The sequence below is a fragment of the Acartia tonsa genome, chromosome 9 (genome assembly GCF_053477335.1).
Source record: "Acartia tonsa isolate MP-2025a chromosome 9, ASM5347733v1, whole genome shotgun sequence".
Classification (NCBI taxonomy): domain Eukaryota; kingdom Metazoa; phylum Arthropoda; class Copepoda; order Calanoida; family Acartiidae; genus Acartia; species Acartia tonsa.
In genome coordinates this window covers 45,411,068-45,429,303 of record NC_137268.1, presented here as the reverse complement: position 1 = coordinate 45,429,303, position 18,236 = coordinate 45,411,068, and positions in this window count along the sequence as shown.

The following is an 18,236-nucleotide window of genomic DNA, read 5'->3' as shown; positions in this document are numbered from 1 at the left end:
TGTTTATAAACAGCTTGATAATCAGGTTTAATATGAGCGTACATTTAAAACCGAGTTTCAACGCAAAAAAACGCGGAGCCGAATCTAGAAATACGGCTGCGGATGTGTGTATATTTGGTAACATATGGTTTTTAAGTTTAATTTAAGGAAATAGACCGTTAAATCATATTATTACTGTAAAAACTCACTTTTAACTAATGTGGAGCCGAGCCGTTCTGAACGACGTAAAAAAATGCACGGAAATTCTTTTCGAACACAGGGATTCAATATTTTTAGGTAAGACTTATCGATAAAACACACCCGATACTTTGTAATTTTGGAACGATATAAAAAAATAAAAAATAAACATAATTAAAAACAAAGTATGGAGCTTGCCGAATTATTCACAGTATAAAATCTGTGCGTTTAAAATTGAAATTACCAAAAGGCAAAATAAGAATAATTAAGTTATAACGAACAGACTTATCACTTTATATTTACAAATTATTACAAAATCCTTACCTTAATATACAGTAAATGATTATGTGTACTGCCTTCCGAAATAGAAAACATAGCCTATTATTTTGACGTGTATGTACTCTTATGACATTCACTCAAAACAATAGACTACAATAATTTTTTTTGTTTCTTTCTTCTTTTTTTTTATAACTATGCAAATAATATTTATCACTTTATTTTATTGTATTAATATAATTCCATTTGAAGTTTTCACATTGAATATTAAATTTTTTATTATTTTTCACTTTTCTTTGTATCTAACTAACGCGTAGTATGACGTGTCAATACACTCTGAAATTCAAATAAGGACTGAAGAACTATGTGTGTGTGCACGAGGTGCACGAGGTAGAAATGTACATGGGTAATTAGAAACTTCAATATAATTTATTTCGTTATATTTACATCTTTTAAAATAAGATTTTTTAATATGTTTTGACCACGGTAAATAATAAAAATTTGTTGGAGGAATTTTTGTGTATATATTTATCCCTGATATAACAGCATACACCGGAAACGGATGATATCAAATAACAGGGAATCTATAAATATATTGTTACAAATACAATTACAAACTATTATAAGTTAACTTTAATATATTTCATTATCGTTATATACTTTTTTTACGTAATGCAAAATTATCCTTTTTTAATATTAGGAAGAATTTTTATTTTACCCTGTAAAAAAAGCAATGAAAAAAGTAAGACGTCTAAAATGTCGTATTCTTAACAGGTAGACTTTTTGGAGTAAGGAAATTATGTCATCACATTAATTTCATAGAAAGAACCTAAAAGTCTAATATATCTAGTAAATTTTATTTCGGAATTGTTTAACGAACATACTTAATTTAAGATTGCGTGATTTATTTCGAAATAGAAATATAAAACGTAAAAATTTATTATTTTTCAAAATCTTCTATTTATTTACCAAGTACTTCGTATATAAATATTAAGAAATTTGAATATTTAGAAAAATAGAAATAGGGATGTATTTTTGAACGAAGTGAGAGGGGAATTAATATCCTATTTTTGAAATAGAATTCTTGCACACGTATATAAATATTCCCCAATTTCAATATTTTCATATCTCTGAATTCCCTTCCAAATTTACTCGAAATACGATACGTTTAGGGTTTAGAATAGTTAATATTTAAAATATCTAGTAGACACATCATTGGGGAAAATGATTTAAGTGCAGATTTTACAAAGTGCTTTCTAAACTTTATGTACTTGGCAAAAGTAGAAGAAAAAACAAGGACAATTATCTTCACAAGTAGCACAACTATATATTGGTTTATATAGAAGCAAATATCCTAGGAGTAGAGTAATAGAAGAAGAATTAATACAACCCCAATTATGATAAACAATATTAATTATGTAGATAGATAATCAAAAAGTTAGTACAACCCAATCTATATTTAATCTCATCCAACCAATTTTAACTTTTTTTGGGGGGTGGGGGGTTATTCATAGTGAATTGCCTACTGATTTGAAAGTCAAACGCAAAGAATGAAAAATCTGTAAACATCGGCGTTTTTTGAGGATTTAAGGCCTACTTTATTATAATATACATTTAATAGAATTGCATACTTGCTAATCCACAATTCAAAAGTAGCTTCGCTTCTAAAAAAGGCCATTAGATGGAAATCTTATTCCTTGTGGCTTATAATATAAATCAAAACGAATAGTTTTTGCTGATTTAAGAGGTCATTTACCTTCGTGTACTTACAACATCCATTAGTAGCGAAGATCTTAAAAATATAACAATTTGATTAAATAAATTTTCTTCCCTGTGAATTATAGGAACACAGTAATAGTGTCTGACTGATTATGACGTAACAAAAAAATAGCCAATGAGAGGCCACTATAAATTTTACCATTGGTCAATAACGGCCTCTCATTGGCTAATTTTTTTTTGTTACGTCATAATCAGTCAGACACTATTACTGTGTTCGAATTATAGTTTACTTAGCACCGAGAGGCCGAAGGTCCAACTAACTTAAACTAAACTGTTATTATTGAATTTATGATTTGATTTTATTGTTTGTGGAAAATTGTCTATAATGAGAAACATGATTTTTAAGTATGGCTGAGAAACGGTTCTAATCCTGCGGATATTTATCGGTTTCATAAACTTTTGCTGCAATTTATTTTAATTTGAAAGCCATATGATATGTAGATGATAATATAAAAGAAAATAAAACAAGTATGACTACTTTACAAATAGGGCGAAGATCAGAAAATCTAAGGACAAACGAATATAACAAAATGAAGAAAATCAAGGCATGGAAATGAAAAAAAATCTGTATAAATCTATTACAAAATTATATACATAATAAATATATTTCTAGATATGCTGCGCTTATATCATTATGTCAAATCTTTCTAGGAATCACCAAACTAAGTCAAAATTGATAGACCTATTTTAATAACCATAAGCCAACGTACCGACTGTCCCTAGATGATGACAAGCTTCGCTTTAACAAAAATAGTTGCGGTACTGCAAGCAAACATGAAGTCCTAAAAATGTATTTTAACACCCACATACATAAAGAAAAAAATCAACAACATACATATACCGTCAGAGAACTTAAATTGGGACATATCCGTTTTTGCTAGTTGTCGGGGAGGCGACGGGTGTAGGTCTGCCCAAAACCGTGGCATAATAAAGACATAAAAAATATGCTTACCGCTGATATGTTAGGCGTTATAAGGGTCATCCTCCTTGCAACTGCTAGACGTATTATGTATAACTAATTCAATTTTTTTGTGAATGTCCCAATTTTTTATGTCCTATCATAAGAGCAGGAAGGAAGGGGATAGTGGTCTGTATATTATACTGGTAGCCGAATATTAAAATCCATTGGCTCTTAAACTTTGGGTACTTTCATTTAGAGGATATACCCCTTTGATGAGGGTCTACACCCGCCAGATACACCACCCTAGAACAGCCAAATGGGAGTTAAAGTTAAAAATCACCCCCCCTTGAATTTAAGGGATGTGGACGCCACGGCTTTCAATGAATTTTGGTTGCTGATTCCAAACTAACAGTGACTAAACTTTAATCAAATGAAGAGTTATATTTGTTTACTATCATTGGGGATGTATATGAATTTATTGTCCATTTTACTATCCTTGAAGATCCCTGCATAAAAGTATATCCTTACAAATTGAATAGTTGCAAAAAAGGGCAACATAACATTTGTGGAGTTTATACAAATCAACCAATTATCTGATAAACCATTGATTTTAACAGTAAGAATATAACTGAAAATTTTGTACATAAAGACTTTTGGGAAGCTTTAGTCCTACGACGGGAATTAATACGACCTTAAAGTAAAACAATAGAGGGGTCATGAGAATATGTAACTCTGTCCACAGGGTAGGGAACCTTTCCATATTTTGAATTGGGTGTTTGAAATAAGCTATTAGCATCAGAAATGTAAACACAACCGAGTTCCTACAAATTTGCTAGCAGACGAAAAGTATCTCCACCATTTGGGACAGATAGTTTTCTTTAATATAAATCTATAATTAAACATGTATTACCTTAACCATGCAGAGCACATTCAAATCTGAATCTGAAGAAACTAACAAATAATATACAAACAAAAAGAGCTCCTGTTTTTTTAAACCTGAAAATGTTTTTTTATAATTTTAGTATAAATGATATGATTTAATTGTTAAAGAAATGTATAACATCTGAAACACTGGTAATAATATTGGCGGAAAAATGGTTCTTTGTTAGAGGAAAAAAATCGTTCTAATACTGAAATGAAACATTACTTTAAAGATAAATTTTGAAAAAAATTTGCACAAATGAATAAACACTACATTTGACTTTAATGTTTACAATTATGGACTAGTTCATTCATACAGAGATTGGGAAATGAAAGATATATTCATTGCCTTATTCTTCCCTTTGTAATTTAGTACTTAAAAAATCCAGTAAAATAAAGTTAATTAGAAATATCCTACAAAAATTTTTATTTTATTTTTTTTTGTCATAAAGCTATCGAATACCTGTTAGTATAAAGTTTATTATTCCGTATTTAAGAAGGTAAATGTATAGCTGTCTGTCTGTCTTTCCGTAAAGATCTCGCAATTAACTGGACATATTAATTTGTGCAGGAAAAAGTTTTACAAATCTTTCCCCATGAAATTTATTAATTTCAAAAAATTCAGCTGGTTATTTTCAGTTTTTTAGCTTTTAAATGTTCATATAGATAAGGGTGCTGCCATTACTACAAGTAGCAAAAGTACAATCACAGTGTTTTAAACAATAGATTGTTGTTTTTTTTGTCAATATTGATAGCACTAAAACTAAAATTGAAAATTTAAGTAAAGGTGATGTGTTTATGGTTTGTTTGTTTATTTTTATAAGTAAGATTAATTTCTCTCATGTTAGGGTAGCCCAGCAGGGTTATTGCTCCGCAGGTAAAAGAGAATTAGAATGGGTTAGCCATACGGGAAAAAAGAAACTCCCTTATTTTCAAGTAATTAAAAAAATTGAGGTGTAATTAATGGGGGAGGTGTAGTGCTTAACAAGCACTTTGTGTGAAAGAACCAATAATCCTTGTAAAAATGGACACTCTTGTCCTAGTTGCAACCACCTTGCTATTTCTGCCAGTGATTAAGTACACATAGGAAGTAGGAAAACATGGAATTTGTATAGAAAGGTTAGAAAATTGAAAGCTTTATGATACAGGTAGTGGTTAATGGCAGATTGCATAAGTCTACCTTTTTTTATCTCACAAGGTGTTGGGTTCGAGTTTGGACCACATCACTCGATGCTAGTGCCTACTGCTGTTAAGAAAAAAGTATGGGGAAATGCCTTTGCAATCAGAACTCACAAACAAAGGTGATAAAATAAAAGGATTGGTGTTTTTTACGTTCAAGTTACCTTTGGTTGAAAGTAAAATGTTTTGTTTTTCAGACTTTTAGTAAAAAAACAATAAATAAATGTTGAGAAGTGAGGCAGGGAGTCAATTTCTACCCTCTTGATATCCGTACAAAATTTAGATTTGTTTCGGGGTCAGGGCCCCCACTTAACACTATGCACGCCCCCCTATAGGACCCCTGTTAACATAGACCTCCCCCCTATCTCCCTAATAAAAACAATTACATCCTACACTCTTGCCAATATAATATTTGGAAGAATTCTAACTATAAAAATAGCTTTAAAATATGCGATTTAAAAGACCATACTTAAAGCTTTCCTGAAAGTGCTTAAGTAATTTTTTTGTAACAATAGCTAATGATTATACCTAAAACAGAATTGTCAGTCTCTTTTTTTTTCATAATATAACTTAATTTATGGCAGGATTTTTATCCAATAAATCTATAAATATATACAACTACCTGGAACGCTCTGTTGGGAACACAGTAATAGTGTCTGACTGATTATGACGTAAGAAAAAAAATTAGCCAATGAGAGGCCGTAATGACCAGACCTGACAGACAAACGGACAAACAGACAGGCAGACATCCTCTTACTTTCAAATACAGATTTGATTTAATAAAAGAAACTGTTTTTATTATGATGATAATTTGATGTTATGTATTATTTGATAATCCAAGGGGTTATTTCAGGTCAACTACACAAATATAGGCAATCTTGCTTGGGCGATGGTTTTAAAGGTTTTAAGTTTTATATAGTATAGTGTTTGATTTCGTAATATCAAAGAATATAGGATATACTTGGTGGACATATTGGCATGCAAGTATTTTTCATCAATTTAGATTGATAATATTGACTTCATTTATTTGTCAGTGCATTCATCCAGTTGGTGGGGAGGAGATGGCTTAGCCAGCTGCGAGCATCACTTTAGAATACATGAAAGTAATAATATAACGATTGTTTTATCTAATGATATGAAAAATAGTTTTAACTGCTGCTTTGTCAGACTTTAAAAGTATGATAAGGGAAAATTCCTTGACCTAAAAACAGACCAAAAGACAAAAGTTATGTCATCAAGAAGTTCAATGCTTTAAAAGAAACTACGCCTAGAGGCATCTAGGGGCACTTGAGGAGGGGAGAGTCGAATTTGATAACCCAATTTCTTATTTTAGATTTTAAAAGAAAAAGTAAAAAAAATAAATTTGGGGGGGGGGGCGAAAAAAAAATAAATTTTTTTTTTGGGGGGGGGGGTTGGGGGTGTCCCACCCCCCAAGAAAATAGTTATAAACCTTCCTGGGACCTATGAGAAGCTACCTTGTTAAGGAGAAGCCAATCGGTTCAGCGGTTAGCGAGATCCTTCGGTACAAACAAACACACAAACATAAAAAAAACACAGACACAAACATCCTGTTACTTTAGTATAAGGATGATAAATATTTTCCTGAAAATATTAACTGTACAGTGAAAGTTTTTTGCCTGTTCACAAGCTAAAGCATTCTTTATTTCTTATTTTTCATATCATGCGTTAGACATGACTCAGTTGGTAACATTATTAGTTGGTCCCTTTATTCTAGAATAAAACCAAACACGTTATTTTCAAATTTGACCAAGAGTCCATATTTTGGTTTTCAAGACAGTTATTTTACAAACAAACAACAATCCTATATGCGTTGATAAGATCCACCCCCCCCCCCACCATTCAATATCCCTCCAAATAAATAGAAGTCATTAATATACTTTTCTAAATTAAGTCATATTCATTATTGTTTTTAAAAAATCCTTTCTATTATTAATACATTACTAAACAGAAATAAGAAATTAATACATAGAAAAAAGAGTGTGCAAGATCTCATATTTTTTTGTGGGGGGGGGGGGTAGATTGAGTCTACACCCCATTGAAACTCAAATGAAACTAGCACATAGAAGTTTGGATGAGTATATGAACTAATTATATTTTTTTTTTGGGGGGGGGGCGTTGAGTCAACCCCATAGAAACTAAAATGAAACTGGCACATAGAAGTTTGGATGAGTGAACCCTCTCCCCCACCCAATGTAAATGAACTAATTCTATTTTTTTTTTGGAGGGGGGGTGTTGAGTCAGCACCCCATAGAAACTAAAATGAAACTGGCACATAGAAGTGTGGATGAGTAACCCCAAGGTGTGGAAGGGTCAAAGAAAAAAAGTTCTCACACCAAACAGTGAAAAAATAATTAAACTTCATCAGCTTGTCATCAAGAAAAGAGGCAAAAGTATAAATGAAATTTACTGTATTAAAATAATACTTAGGGGCAAACTGGGGGAAATACAAAATTAAAGAATAGCCGTGCTACTTATGGATTTATTATTACTTGGATATAACGCCAGATTATCATGTACTCTAATAAAGTGAAACTGGTAGCGGGCTGATATAACGATTAACCATCTCCCACCCCCTTTACCACATCCCCTCCTCTCCTGCTTGATAAACAAACTGACCCCTAACTGACAGCGGAAATAGCAATCTAAATTGACGACAATTTTTTCCCTGTCATAATATCCAGGTTTATTCTACTACATTTTGCTACTTAAATCATAAGAATCACCTAATTGTTTGTAATGTATGAACATAAAAGTCAAGTATAAGTTAATGATTACAATCAAAATATCAAAACACCAACACTTTTATTAGCTGTGTAGCAAAGCTTCTCCAAAAGTCACCTATATTGGTTGGTCTGTCTGTCCGATCCTGCCCTTCTATACATACACTTTTTTTGTATGCTTTTTTCTTGAGGGGTGGGGGGTTAACATAATAAGAACCCGCCCCCCTTCTAAATAAATTAAGTACTGTTCTAACGAAGGCTTCCCTGAAGATAAAGGACCTTTCGGTCCAGCGGTTTACGAGAACACAAATACACACACATAAAACACATATACTAGCACTTATTTTGTTAAATGATAAACTTTTATTATTGTCATTTATTCTTTATTAATTTTTTGATTTTTATTGCTGCGCTCCTAATGAACATATCAATCCTTGTTTGTTGTTTATATTTTGAGTTATTGTTGAAAACTAACAAAAACTTTATTTTATGAGAAAATGTTTTATTTGAGAAAATTAAGAAAACTAAAATTTCATGATCTAAATTTAAAGATTTTAAAAGCACAGCTGCTATATAACTTGGGGATGGTAAAAAATCAAGGCTATATACAATGTCACTAAAGCTTTGGGTTGATGGTAAAATGGCGCGCGCGGAAATTTTTTTTACCCACTTTTCCCACCAAAACAAATTTTTCACCGGGGGTAAAACACTCCCCTCCCCCCCAAATAAACCCAAATAACTTTTTGGGATGATTTATGGGGGGAGGTAAATCTAAAATGTATCCCAAAATATTAGGGGTGTTAATGGGAGGTAAGTAGTAAACACCCCCCCCCCCCTCAATCACTTTTGATGGTTTTAGGCTATTTCACTTTACCCAGAAGGGTACTGGCGAAGCAGCTAATGAATTCTTGTATATGTAAATTTGAATATAACTGTCTTTAGAATTTTTCATTTGTGGCGAAAAGAATGAATATATACGGTTAGGCATTTTTTGTCACCAAAAGAATTAAAAGTCATTTGTATAACAAATATAAATAGTTTTTTAAACAAGGAGCATTGTGCTCATGAGTAACACAACAATATTATATTTAAAATCATAGAAATAATCTTAAACCAAAATTCGCATCAAATAAAAATATTTATGCATACTGCTGATACTTCACATGTGATTGTGCAACATTATTTTTGAAAGTAGAGGGGACTGTTTTTGCTAAAAAGAGGCGCAACTTTTTACAAAACACTAACTTTAAGAGAAAAAAAAGATCGATCCAAAATAATAAAAACAATAGATAACAATAAAGGAACTCAGCTTCGCTACTTTGTGAGCTTCTAGACGGTCGGTATAATGACCAAAATAGGGAAAACATTTTTGATATAGTTGAAAAACGTGTTTCTAGCCCATGCAACAAGCTCAACCCATTCAGTAGTAATTCTGTAACTGTGGTGATTTCCTAGCCCTTGACCTAACCTATCATAACATAAAAAAGATATTAAAACTGTGGGTTTTCCACTAAACTAGACCAAATAATATATATAAGATGATTGTACCATATCTTGATCATCTTATGCGCACACTTCTCCTTGGGACACAAGCTAGAAAACTAGCAAATTACACAATGCACTTAGAGAGTTATTAAAAATCCATGTTCAGATTTCAAAAAAATGTAAAAAGTCTTTCTTTGTGTAATGATTATGTAATTTTGTTCAAAATCTAAGTTCACCTTTATCATAGTTTTAAAACTTAAGTTAAACATTTATTAATCATACTGAAATATGTATGCGAAGATCTCATGAACACTAGATAGAGTATTGCACAAGTTTCAGCAAAGATTTATTTTGATCCAGGGAAGGTTTTATGCTATTTTGAGGGAGGTGGAGCCATTAGTTTGATAATGTCACAAGGCAGGTAATTTCACAGTTTTCAAGCCCCTATTCCAAGGAGAGGTGAAGAATACATAATAAGTCATGAATATGTAACCTAACCTAACTGAGTAAACACTATAATATGTAAATTCAAACAGGCGTTTTATGAAAACCACAACAAAAAGCTTTACTATCAGCGTAGCTACTCTATAATTAAGACATTTAAAATACTGAAATTTCTCACTCACAAATTTAAACATATTCCCATACATACAGATAATAAATGTATAAGTATAGATGTATAATCCACGCAACTACCTATTGTGGAGAAGTCTCTTGACGTCTGCTAGCTTATTGCTATCTATTTTTGTAGAAACTTATTACTTACACCCTTATTCAAAATTATAAAATTAACTTAATGAAATTATTATCACAGTAATTATGTTTTAGCTGCTTTGAATGTAATATTCATATGACACTATTCATATGTATAAATGTACAAACCCAGGAATGAACAGATACAAAAATGCTGAACCTTATTCCTGTATGGCATCCAAACCGATAAATATACAATGGATTATAACCGGTTCTCAGCAATACTAAAAAATCATGTAGAGCATCGCATTGCAGATAATTTTTCATGAATAATAAATTAATACTAGATTTGTTAGGTAAAATTGGTTTTAATCTTATGATTTTTTATTTTAATATCTATGGAAAGCTGCTTATAATATTATAATACATAAGTTTATGTTTCCTAACTTTGTATAAAAAGAGTAGGATGTATGTATGTAGGCTAGCCTATAGAATTCACCCCCCTGAAAAAATAACCCCATCATAAAAACAAAAGGTGGGACTATACATCCTCCCCAAACTCGAGTTGCCTCTAGATTCGATGAAAAAACATCGGATTCTAACTTGTTATAGAAAATTGATTGACTATATTTCCTTATATCTCTGAAAACCCCCAAATTTGAATAAAATGTATGAAAACAAGTCAACAAACGAAACAGAAGGCAAGCCCCTTAAATGTAGAGGCTTCGCTCCAAGACTCAAGATACAATGTTAAATTAAAGTAAATATAAATATATTGACAATAGGGGCATTTCAAGTAATGTAGAGGGAGGGTGAGTCGACTTACTAATTCTATTTTTAAAAGCGAAGCTTTTCTATAATTAGGGCCAGTCCGTCCGTACGTCCGTCCGTCCGTAACGAATATTTTTTCCCGTTAATTTAGGCATGTTAGAATTGTCCTATCAATTTCAAACTTTGCACATTGATTCCTGTAGTAGTTAGGTACGATTTAGAAAGCGTAGCAACTCTATAATCATTACCAGAATGTCCATACGTCCATTTTCAACAGGTTGATTTTTTTTTACTTTTTTAACAAAAAATTTTATTTGATAAACATTATTCTGTTTCAAGCAGTTTTTCAACAAATTTACTTACAATTTTGCTTCAACTCTTGTTGTGACATTATACAAGTGTTAATGTCCGTTTGTCCTACCGTTTCAGTGCTTCGCTTTTATGGATGTTGTCATCCTTGTTTTTTAAAGAAGGGTTAAGGTACACACTCCCCCAATTAACAATCTATGGACCTATAGAAAGCTTCATTGTTAAGGAGTAAGATCTTTATCTATAGAGACACGCAAACACATAAATAAACATTCTTTAATTTTATTTATTCTGTTACAGAAAAATTTAAAATTATTATATAGATTCTGAATTTAACGACTTATAGAAAAGTATCGCATTGAAAAATATAGAAAAATTGCTTTTCACATCCCTTTGTTATGTAATTTAAGTTTCAATTGATGACATAGGTAAAATATTAATAAGAAATAGCCTAAAACCTTCCATTGGCAAAAACTAAAATTTGTAGAATGACCAACAAACTTAGCGGACATACAAACATACAACGTCCTACTTTATTGTGTGTGTGACTGTGCGTCTGCACTTTTTTCCCGTTTGAATGAAGATTTCTAAAGTCTCTAAATTAGGGTATACTTTAGATTTGCAAAAAAGATATATTAATCTTCAAATCAAGTTCAATTGTCTTATAAATTTAAAACGACAAATCTTAATTGATGAAAGAGACTAAATTTTGAAACAAGACAATTACTTCTAATAATAGCTAGTGCTCATAGTTCAAAAGAATAAATTGAAGCAAAAAACTGGCAATTACATTATGTTTTTAGTATGCATAAGAGATAATTTTGTTTATCATAATTGTGGGATATGTTAATTTTAAAGTCCGTTGTCTAATCACTGAATAAACATGTACATAATAAATTCGCAAAATCTTGACTCTCAAAGCCGATTAATGCACTGTCTTAAACTTGTGCAAATATAGACAGACACAAAACTGTTTTTCCTTTAATACCAAATGACACAGATCAGTTGCAATTAATGGAATATTCACATATGTAGCTAGAAGAATATAAGACCCATTTATTGTTAGAGTAATAGGGGTGCCTTGGCCCAAAACTCGTTACCATGCACAGTTAAGATTTACAGACAAGGGACGTCTAAGAGTTGGTTGACTGTTGGGTGTTTGGACAGAAATAGAGAGCTTGGCTTCTCTTAGTTCAGTAGTGTGATAAGTGTCCCGGATTTAATTAAAACTTGAATATGCAAAAATGTAATTTTTAGTGGAGGGGGGGGGGGGGGTGTTTGGTTAAGTATGTGGTCCAATGACGAGAAAATTAATTGAATTAACTTGTAATAAATAAATTAGACTGGACAAATTTGGTGTACCATCATTCCTGCACATTTATTAAATAATATAAACTATCAGAGACGCATAATGTTACAATTTTAAAGACTTTGAATACGGAAAAAATATGTCTTTGATACCGATTAATATACGCTGGATTAGAACCGTTTCTTACACCATGTATAGCTTCGTATTACAAAAAATTGTCAATGAAAAATTTGCTTGACCGGGTCTTCGGCCCCTCCAGACAATTACCCAGCCCAAGTGGAAGAGACCATTTACGTCTGTTAGCAAATTGCTTTCTCTTCTTTTGTAGGGCTGATCTTATATTTTGACGCTATTAGCTGAATTCAATAGCCTATACAAAATTACGATAGGATTCTCACTCTTTGGGCGGTGTGACATACTTCTCATGTCCCTCTATTCTATGAAACAAGTTGCAGACGTATACGGAGGGTAATGACACACCGATTGTTTAATATAAATTGTACTCGACAAATATAACTGTAATCTTGATACTGCTAATTAAAAACTAAATCTTTTTTATCTATTTATCCAAAATTCTTGCAAGTTGTTGCCGAGCTGATTAAAATGTCTACGAAGGCTTGGTGGTCCTTTAAAAATGCTAAAAAAGAACAATTTCATCCGAAAATAGCGCAGCGATATAAGGCTTACATGATCTTAAATACAATGGTGTCTGTCCGTACGCACTACCCAAGCTAATCACTGGACAAATTTTGGTTCTTCATTTCAGGTACATATTTTTGGTTCCAGAAAATAGTTGGAAAAAAAACAGAAATAAACAATATCAAAACAATCTTCCATTTGTCAAGAAAATAAAGCGACCAATCAAGCTAAAATCTATTGTAACTGTTTTAAATGAACACATATCAAAGTCATATGTGTAAGTATTGAGTAGGGGTTTTTATGACTGCATACATTTTCTGCAATTAGTCTCGTTGGTTTTATTTTTATTACCTACCACAACTAACTGTATAATAATGGATAAAATGTGGATATTATTACAGAGAGAAATTCAAATTAAGATGTTACTTTCCATGTCATTTGTTGGTCAGTTTGTTTATCCAGTAGGAGGGAAAGAGATTGGGTTTAAAATTTAATAAACTACTGGTTAAAAATATATATTCTAGTGATTCCTGCAAAAACAAGTATGACAACATCCATAAAAGCGAAGCTCTGAAATGATATGACAGACGAACATTAACTTTTGTTGAGTGTCAGAACTGAATATACAAAAGGTGATTTTGTCTCAATACCTTCAATGACTTAATCAGGTGACCCCTAAAATGGTGGGTCCACGTATTACGTGCATGACAAATATCTCGAGTTTTTTCCGTCTTAATTTCTTACGACTTTTATACAGTTTTGTATTGTGGGAGGCGTAGTTAGACAAATTAGTTGGGGGGAAAGTACAAAGTTTATACTGAGTTAACACTTTAAGGACAATAGGGATGAAAAGTAGAAAATGTTATTTATGAAATAAAAAAATTATATTTGAATGTTGTATATTAAATAATGTATATCATAAATTAATTTTGAAATGGTTTATAGAAAAGTAAAATCTTTAAAGGTTTAAATATAGATCTGTAACAAACAATATGATTCAAACGGCAGATTTAAAAAACTTTCAAAATTTCAACAATTGGACATGAGGGAAGTTAAAGACTTGAAATCTGATTTCTTTTAAAGCTGAGTAATAATTATTTAACGCATCGTATTATAGACAGCTTTCCTCGGATATTAAAAATGAAAAATTATCAGATTAAAGCCCTGGAGGCCCTCCACAGTGCAGTGGTGAGGTAAAGTTTAGTAGCCCCGCTGAGTTAGGGCCCCCTGCACGGGTAAGGTTAGGTTAAACAAGGTAAGGGCTCTCCTCCACAGGGATTAGTTTAGGTAAAATTAAGTAGCTCCACAGGGTTAGGGCCTCCTCCAGAGATTGAGTTACGTTTAGTTAGGTTAGTTTAGATGAAATTGAGTAGCCCCATAGGGTCAGGGCCTCCCACAGGGTTTAGATTAGGTTAAACAAGGTTAAATTAAATTAGGTTAGGTTATATTGAGTTGTCCCGCTGAAATAGGGCCCTCCACATGGGTTGGGTTAGGTTAGGTTAGGCTATGTTAAGTTAGTTTAGGTAATGTTAAGTACCCTTGAAGGGTTAGCACATCCATAGGGGTTAGGTTATGATAGATTAAGTCAGATTAGGTTAGGCTAAGCTAGGCTAGGTTATGTTAGGTAATATTGAGTAGACCCGTTATGTTAGGGGTTAGGATAGAGTTAGGTAGGGTAGGTTTAGTAAGATAATCTTGGGTAACCCTGCAGGGTTAGAGCTGCCTCCAGGAGTCAGGCTATTTTAGATTCAATTAGGTAAGGTTAGGCTAGTTTAATTAATATTGAGTATCCCAAAAGGGTTAGGGTCCCCTGCATTGGTTAGTTTAGGTTAAGTTAGGTTTATTTAGATAGGAATAGATAATATAGAGTAGCTTCGCGGGATTAGGGCTCCCTGCAGGGTTTAGGTAAGGTTAGGTAAGGTCAGATAATATTGAGTAGCCTAATGGGTTTGAAACCTCCGCAGGGGTTAGATTCACTTTGGCTCAGTAAAATTAGGTTAGGTTAGGTTTAGTTATGTTAGTTATAACAGAAACCCTCCAGGATTTACCCCCCTTCCCAGGGGTTAGGTTAGGTTAGATTGAGTTAGATTAGTTTAGGAAATATTAAATAATCCTGACAGGGTTAAGGCCCTCCAGAGAGGTTAGGAACGGTTAATATTATTGGATATAAATTTGTGCATATACAGTAAATTATAATAACATTATGATTTTATGAAAACATTCATAAACAACATCTATAAATGCAGATCTGAAGTGGTAGGTCAAACGCACATCAACATTTGTAGAGTGTAAAACTGCTTAAATATAGGATACTGTTTAAGGACATACTTACATTTTTAGGACTTAATTATAGAGAAGCTTCGGCTAAAACACTGTACAATGTTGTCTTAGGAATCATTATTTCAATTATCGCCAACTATCGCAAAAAAAAATTTAAAATCAACATGTTTGAAATGGACATACAGAAATTCTAGTAACATTTACTTAACAGATGCTATGCTTCCTAAATCGTATTTGACTTATATAGGAATCAACATACAAAATTATTTAATTGATAAGAAAAAATGTCTAAATTAACAAAAAGAGCTAACCGTCACGGCCGGACAGACAGACTGACCGATCGACCATAATTATAGAGAAGCTTCACTTTAAAAATTTCCGAATTCATTATTTTCAATTTATTTGTAATTTAGAGTGTTTGCGGTGTTCTTTGCTCAACTAGTCCCTTTGAGGAAACCATAATTTTTCCATAAAAATTTAGCCATCTTTATTATATAGCAGTTAAAATCTTTAGCTTTTTCAAATACCAATTCTTACAGACGAACACATTAAAATTTTGAGTTATAGAGTAGTTCTTCTACTAAAAAAATCATTTGGTACAACTAATTTGTCTTAACTAAATTAAGCATTTGTTTAAAGTCAAAAATATATAACAACATTCATTTTGTATGTTTACTCACTGAGAACTATCGCCAAAATTTCAAAGAATTTAATTAAACGAAAAAATCTAAAAATTATTATTGATTAATATAATCTCGAACGGTTGTTATTAAATTATCTTTTAAAATTAAATTTCTTTTTTCTTTTAAAAAATCAATACAACAATGTACCTAATAACACTGTGTACTATTATCAATTTGAATGTAGAATAATAGAGGCGTTTCAAGGGGGGCGTACCAAAAAGTGGTTAATTCACCACCATTAATTAAACAGTTTTGAGAATAAAAATATAAAAAATATTGATTTTTTATACATGTATCATATTTTATTTCTGATTATCTTTCATTTCAACAGTAACGGGTGACTTTAGCTTAGGCGTCAATTTATTCGCAGAATATAAAATGTGTTCACTTTAAAGTAAAACGAGGATGACAACATCCATAAAATCAAAGCTCTAAAATCAGAAGGAAGAACAGTCAAACAATAAATTACGAACATTAATTTCCAAGTCTAAACAAAATTGTACATACATTTTTTGTAAAATTGCATAAATATAGGAATCAGTAAAAGGACATACTTTCATATTTAGGATTTGATTATAGAGATGCCTTGCTTATAATACTTTAACTTATTTTCCTAGGAATCATTATTCCAAAAACCAGATAAAAAGGATAAACAGCATCTTTTAATGGAGTTACTGACTTTCTGATAGATAATATAGAGTTGCTACGCTTTCTTATTCGTACAAAACTGTTCTAAATTGTGCCTAACTGTCATAGGAATCATTATGAAAAATTCGAAATTGATATGACAATTCTAAAATGTCGATTTTAATTATTATTTCATACAAAAAATGTTGTCAAAAAAGTTACAAATCAGCATGTTTTAACCCTTAACAGTCGGGCCCCTTGCCGCACCTTAATCAGTCGGGGGGGGGGGGGGGGGCGTTCAACGCCCCCCCTTATTATCTCAGTTCCTATTAGAGCTAGAGGGCTAATTTTTTTTGTGCAAGTCCCCTGTGTTATGATGAATTTCCGACCTTAAGTAAGTCAAAGTCAATTTTTGCTTCATTCACCCTTTTATTTAACAACCTTTGTTTTTAGGTCCTTTTTTACTTAAAAATTTTAAACGGCTGTAATTTTTTTATTTTTGAAGCTAGAAGAAAATTTTTTTGCAGAAAATGTTTATTTTTATGTAAATTTTATATTTGAAATATCAAAACATAAATTTCAGCGGCAGCAGCTATATTTGGCAGCTGCCAGCCGCCGCAGTCGGCGGTCGGCGGGAAAACGGCGGCGGATCTTTATGAAATTTTAATACATTATGTAGACATGTAAGAAAAGCTTAAGTTTAAAGTTTGAAGTCTCTAAGTCAAAAATTGCGGCCACAGGAGCCTTTTAAAGATTTCTGGAGACCTGGAGGATCAGGACCTGCAGGATCATACCTGGAACCTGAAATTGACTTGAACACCTGTATTTAATATGAGGATGTACTACTAAAGGATATTTTAGTATTTTGGTAAGATAAAATGCTTTGTTTAATTAAAAAAATATTTTTGGTCTTTACCTGGATGACTCTGCCAGGTTTGCTGGCATCCTGTGCCCGCCAGGATGGAGATATTCAAAAAATTCCAACTCTCAGTTATGTGTCATACCCACACTTAAAAAGTCAAGCAGTATGGGCTCTTTATCTTTCACACACAGAAAATGAGATAGAAAAAACCGGATGGGGGGGCGTTCAACGCCCCCCCCTCTCCGATCGTTAAGGGTTAAATGAACGTACAGACTTTCTTGGTAGAGTTGCTACACTTTCTAATTCGTATGGACGGACGTACGGGCGGGGGGACCGATCAAAATTATAGAAAGGCTTTTTTTAAAATGTTTGCAGGAACAAATTGAGCTGAAAAATGAATCTTTTATTTGTTTGCAATTTACTCTATAATTTAAAATGTCTTTTAGTCCGTCTAAAAGAGTGTTTGTTTTATAAAGAATTTCTGTATTTCCTACCCTTTTACTTTAGTATCGAAGCTACTCTATAATTCAAAATGTCCGTATTTCGGTTGGAGACAAAGTGGGGGGAACGTGATTTTCTCGGCTCCTATGATAGATAGAAGGCT